At 45.6% G+C, this 5973-nt stretch overlaps 1 pseudogene; it reads right to left on the bottom strand.

Moving 5' to 3' along the window:
- Positions 1-313: 313 nt before the first annotated feature.
- LOC102815224 overlaps positions 314-5973 on the bottom strand; it is a 6155-nt pseudogene continuing 495 nt past the window's right edge.

Below are 5973 nucleotides of genomic sequence, written 5' to 3'. Positions count from 1 at the left end.
TCTCCTTCATTCCATACAAGTTCTAGGTGGAATGCTCAGCTGGGGCCATGTACAGGAAGTGACCAGGCAGGGCCACAGGAGAGCATTTAGATTTGCTCCCATGAGGGCTACAGTGGAGAAAAAGGAAGGCTACTGCCCCATGTCATAGCTCTAACTTTTTCCAGCTCCCCGGGGCCCAGATGCCCATGTACTTAGCACTTACCAAAGTCTGTCCTTGCTCAGACCTTGACCAGGTACCTGTATCTGCTGGGGAAGGGTTGGAAGATGAAGAGGCTGGGAGTGAAACCAAACAGATCTTTATTTGTAGTCATCACTAGGGCTGTTTCTTGCTGCTTATTTGTCTGCTGGCCTGCTCTTCCATGGACAAGGCCTTGATGACATCTTGTAGCGCTAAGAAGTGCCTGTTTTGACCTGCCAAGGCAGAGTCTGCTTTAGTCACAAAGGTCTCATGTCATAGTTTGGTCATCTCGGAAAGCTCAAGGCAATCTGATCTAAGTCCCAGGCTTCATCAAAGCTGGACATCTGAGAAGACAGTTCCTCCCCTTCCTTGGAGAAATTGTCTGCAACCAGGGCCCATTAGATCTGACTTATGTCTCTTCTGTCTCCATCTGAATTGGCTGCTCCCCACTGGGTTCACTGATGGGACTCAGCTTCTTGATCTTGTCTGCATGTCTGAGAGTGTTTAAGTATATCCACAGGAGCGTATGCCTGGTGAGATCATTACAATCATACACGTCCTTGAGTTCTTCCCAATAAAGGAGTTCTTCAGCACCTGTGTTAGCCTGCTCTCCCAGAATGGGGTGTGTTTTATTTTGTGCCGGGGCCCTGATGCACTCCTTCAGGGCCAGGAGACTCTTGTTGATTTCTGCGCCCTCCATGTGAGTCTGCCCTGGAAGTGTCTGTGCCTCACTGATTCCCTGCTAAATCTACCAAAGAAAGCTTGCCATACACTCACCCTTCGGCTCCAAGAGAATCTGGAAGCAGGCATGGGAGAGGGAAGAGTTGGAATTGGCAACCGTCTACTCAGAGGTCCTGCAGGCACTGCCTGTCTTGAGCATCTTGATGATGTCATCAGCAGAATTAACCAGGTGCTCCTGCGATCCCATCACCTGCACCTGTTGCTTGCAATCCTCCAGCGTGCACAGCTTGGTCTTCTTGTTAAGCAGGTCAAACAGCTTCCCATTGTAGATCTTAAAGAAAATCTCACAGACTTCCAGGCTCAGTTTCCAATAGTAGGGCTGATTCTTCAGGAGGAAAACATCCTGAGAGGCCATCAAATTGGCCCCTTTGGATGCATTCTGGTCTATTCTTGAGAGGTCTCCACCCAAAGTATGTGTCTTATTCTTGTTTGGCCATATGCAAAACAGGTTGCTTTTCCTCCTTCAAATATTGTGTGAAACTGTAGACAATTATGTTAGAAGAAGTCTCATCAAATGCAAAGTCAAAGTAGAAGTCTTTGTTCTCCAGATATTTAGTTAAGTCCACCTTTAATTTGGACATTTGCAAGGAATGGAAATCACATCTGTGCTCTTTGGTAGGATCAGTCATGGTAAGTTGATGGCATTCCAAATCAGTGCAAAATTCTTTAATCAGATGGGCAAATTCTCAGTTTGGAAAGCTGTCATACTCCCAAGTTTGCTTTATTCTCATTTCAGAATTCTGGGCCCTCTTCTCACATAGTCTTCTTTTTTTCCCCCATTTCCTTCACAATGCATGATTTCCTTCCAACTGAGTTCACAGGGTTTTCAGAAGTGGGCCCTTGATGGAATGAATTTGCTCTTCCATCTCCTTACTGATCATCATTGGTGCAGGACAGCGGGACTAGGGTGGTCAGTGGAAACTGAAAGCTGCTCACAGGAGTTTGTAGACATGAGCAGCTTCCATATCATTCTCCTGAGTGGCGATGAGGACCACTGCGAAGGTGGACATGCCAGTGGAACCACCATAAAGAGTTTCTTTGGGAGCAAGACTTTTGGAGTTGATTGATCTACATTTTTGTTTCTGAACCATCACATTCTCCTTCAGGGACAGATTGTCCTCCAGTTATAAGGGAAGAAGTTACAAGACCTCTGGGTGTATTGCTGCCACATCATCAAAATCAATCTCTGTGCCCTTTGTGGCATCTCCATTCCACTGAAACACAGGACTTCTCCATGTTCATAGTCCTTACGTTGGCACTGTGAATTAAACCATGACTTCATTGGATCTTGATGGTGAGACTGGGGAACAGTTGATTTTGAAGAGTTGAGTCCACGGACAGTCACAGACATGCTAAGAACTAACAACCACCTCTTCTAACCCCACAAGTCTAGTTTCTGAATTTTTAATAACAGCTTTCTAAATTTTTTGTCAACTTTTGCCATCTTCAGTAATTAGCCTTCAAGTGATGTTTATAACTTCTGAAGTTATTAACACTTTAAAACTACACTAAGATTCCAGGACCCCCTGTTATTTTAAAGGTGAATACGTTTGGCTTCAAAACCTAGGTAACATTTGACAGTAAAGTAGAGACACCTAGGGTAAAAAGCTCTGAGGACAGAAGTTGTCCACAGTGAAGTCTCAGCTTCGTTCAACAACAGTGCCCGGAAGCGGAACCCATGTGGAGCAGTGGCTGTCTCTGGGGGCACATGTGATCTCTGCCCCTTCACATATCTTCATTGAGCATGTCCTACTTCTTAAGAAAGCATCATTTCCATTTTATTTCCTTTCAGGTTAGTTTTTCTTCAGCCTTTAAGGACTCAAATCCTTACGTGGGCTTTGGTGGGGGCTGTGGGGCAGCACCTGCAGGTCTAAATCAGAATGGGGGTTTCTGTCCTTCCAGGCTTCATGAGAACAGTTCCTGACCACCTTGCTGGGAACGGCACAACTCACACAATAAATGTAGTTTCACGTGCATCTTGGGAAGCACGTCTGTGTCAAAAACACTCACTTCAGAAATGTCCTCAACAGTTGCTGCCACTAAGGTTTTTTCCCTTTTTTTTTTTTTTTTTCCATTCAAAATACATTTATTTTCTGTGCGGGTCAGAGGTGCAAATTTAGTGAAAAACAAATATCGGGTGACTTCCCTAGAACAGTTAATTGTGCTCATGAGGAATCTGTACCTAGACCAAGAAGGAGTTGTTCAAACAGAACATGGAAACACTGAATGGTTTAAAATTTAAAAAGGTGTGCAACAGGTTGTATTCTTTCACCATACTTATTCAACCTGTATGCTGAGCAAATAATCCAAGCAGCTGGGTTCTATGAAGAAAAATGTGGCATCAGGATTGGAGGAAGACTCATTAACAACCTGCGATATGCAGATGATACAACTTTGCTTGCTGAAAGTGAAGAGGACTTAAAACATTTACTGATGAAGACCTTGGGTATGGATTGCATCTCAATGTAAAGAAAACAAAAATCCTCACCACTGGACCAATAAACAACATTCTTATCAACGGAGAAAAGATTGAAGTTGTCAAGGACTTCATACTTCTTGGATCAACTATCAACACTCACGGAAGCAGCAGTCAAGAAATCAAATGACATATTGCATTAGGCAAATCTGCTGCACAAGACGGTTTTAAAGTGTTGAAGAGCAAAGATGTCAGCTTGAGGACTAAGGTGCGCCTGACCCAAGCCACGGTATTTTCAATAACCTCATATGCATGAGAAAGCTGGACAGTAAATAAGGAAGACCATATAGAATTGATGCTTTTGAGATATGGTGTTGGAGGAGAATATTGAAAGTGCCAGGGGCTGCCAAAAGAACCAATAGATCTGTGTTGGAAGAAGTGCAGCCAGAGTGCTCCTTAGAGGCCAAGATGGCCAAACTTTGTCTCTCATACTTCAGACATACTGTCAGGAGGGATCAGTTACTGGGAAGGATATCATGTTTGGTAAGGTGGAGGGTCAGAGAAAAAGAGGAAGACCCCCAACGAGATGGATTGGCCAAGTGGCAGCATCGATGGACTCAAGCATGGCAACCGTAGTAAGGTTGGCATAGGATCGGGCAGTGTTTCATTCTGCTGTGCATAAGGTCACTATGGGTCAGTACTGATTCAATGGCACCTAAAAGCCCCATGACTAGGCTAACTAGCCTAAGTGGGCATTCTTCTGAACCTGTCCTGGCATATAGAAGATCTTCTCCTGGTGCTAGACATTAGGGATTCAATAAGGAACAAAACAAGATCTTCTCTTTTATAAAGTTTAAAATCTAGCAGTGAAAAGAGATGATAAACAAGTAAATACTGATTTTAAAATAGACTTAAAATAAAATAGGCTATTGTAATAAAGAATAATAGAGGTGGTTTGAATTAGATATCTGAACAGAAAAACTCTGAGAAGTTAACATTAATAAGAACAATAATCCTGGTTGCAAGTAATAAAATCTTCCTTCAAAGTATGTTGAGTAAGTGGTCACTAAGGTTTTGAATTATGAACTTTCTTAGTGGCCTTGTTGTTGGGCATGCTGCAGGCTGTTTATTTTCTTTATCATCTTGGAATTAAAGACCAAAGAGATGCCCTCCTTCTTGACGGATGGAAAGATGATGAGCTTTACAGGAAACATTCCTCCCTGTCATTCTTGGCAGACCTTCCAATGGATGCTCTGTAAGGGCAGGGGACTGCCATTCTAATAATGAGAGCCAGTATTTACTCAGCATGCCCATATTCATTACTTCATGTAATCCTCACATCAACCCTGTGCTGGGAGTGTTGCCCTTCCCATTCCATAACTGAGGAAACTAAAGCCCAGAGGGAATAATGGCTTGCTCCAGGCCATAATCAGTCCATCCACAGCCTCCCTGACCCCCTGTCCCAAGAATGATTGGCCGGTGTGATTTTCTCTAGCCTGGCCTGTGACCAATGGCATGAAGAAATGGGGAATGGAGACTGCCCGGAGTGACTTGGGCTTTAGTGAAATTCCTGGTTGCCTGGGGAGGACAGGGTGATCCATCCCACCCACTGACTGTGGCCCAGTCCATTCTCCTCAAGGGGTCCCCTGGCTAGCTGTCCTTTGCTGGCAGCTATCCCATTTTCCTGTCCTCTCCTGGCTCTGGGAGCTTCAGGTGTCTTTGTTGGCCCTTGCTCGGCACTGCCACCTGCCTTAGTCCTTACCCAATTATGTCACCTCCAGGTTGAAGGCTTACAAGGCTTTAGTCTACAAGGCCCTGAGTTCTGAGGGTGGGCCCAAGGAGGGGACAAGGAGGCCTTGCCAGAGGGAACCATGCCACCAAGTCTGTGCAGTTTTCCATTGGTGAGCTCAGTCATGGGGGAAGAGAGTGGAGGAGCTAGTTACAGAGTCCAGCACATAGGCTGCCTGTTACAACACTCAGCCTGCAGGAAATGAATAGTAAAGGAAAGCAAGCAGGCAAGAGGGAGAATGGGCCAGAGGAGTCTCTCAGGCATGTGTCTTCCTGTTTACCTGCCTTGCCTGCCCTCTCCTGGCCCTGAGGCCTGTAGGTGTCTGTGCTGGTCCCCATGCCAAGCTGCCACCTGCCTGAGTTCTTACTCAACTGTGGCACCTCCCGGAGGGAGACGAGCAAGGACCAACAGTGTAAGACACAAACTCACTGTCTGCATAGGGTCTCCGAGACTGTCTTTATCCCAGCAGACAGATTGCTTTCTTTCTCTGCAGGATAAGAGGGAAAGATAAATGGTTCCTCATATCCTTCACGCTCCTGTAGGTAAGTCAGGCCAGACCCTGGGGTCAAGATCAAAGTGCCATCTGAGGTGGGAGCCATAGCTTAGACTAGCTAGGGTCAGGGTCAGATAGAATCAGAAAACGGTTCTCTAGCACCTTCCCTGGGTGCTCATCTGCCCCCACCTAAAAACAGAAGACGTGGCTCTTTCAGAACCTTCCACAGAACTGGAAGCTGGTTACTCTGAATATACCATTCTCTGCCTGTCCTCCCAGCTCACCCCCAACCCAGCTCTGGTGTATAGGACGACCAGAGCCTCTTCTGGGCAGGAAGCCAGCCCAGAAAGCCCAGG

Source organism: Chrysochloris asiatica, unplaced genomic scaffold (assembly GCF_000296735.1).
Source record: "Chrysochloris asiatica unplaced genomic scaffold, ChrAsi1.0 scaffold00124, whole genome shotgun sequence".
Classification (NCBI taxonomy): domain Eukaryota; kingdom Metazoa; phylum Chordata; class Mammalia; order Afrosoricida; family Chrysochloridae; genus Chrysochloris; species Chrysochloris asiatica.
The sequence above is the reverse complement of the archived record's forward strand: the minus strand, read 5'-3'. Positions and strand labels throughout refer to the sequence as shown.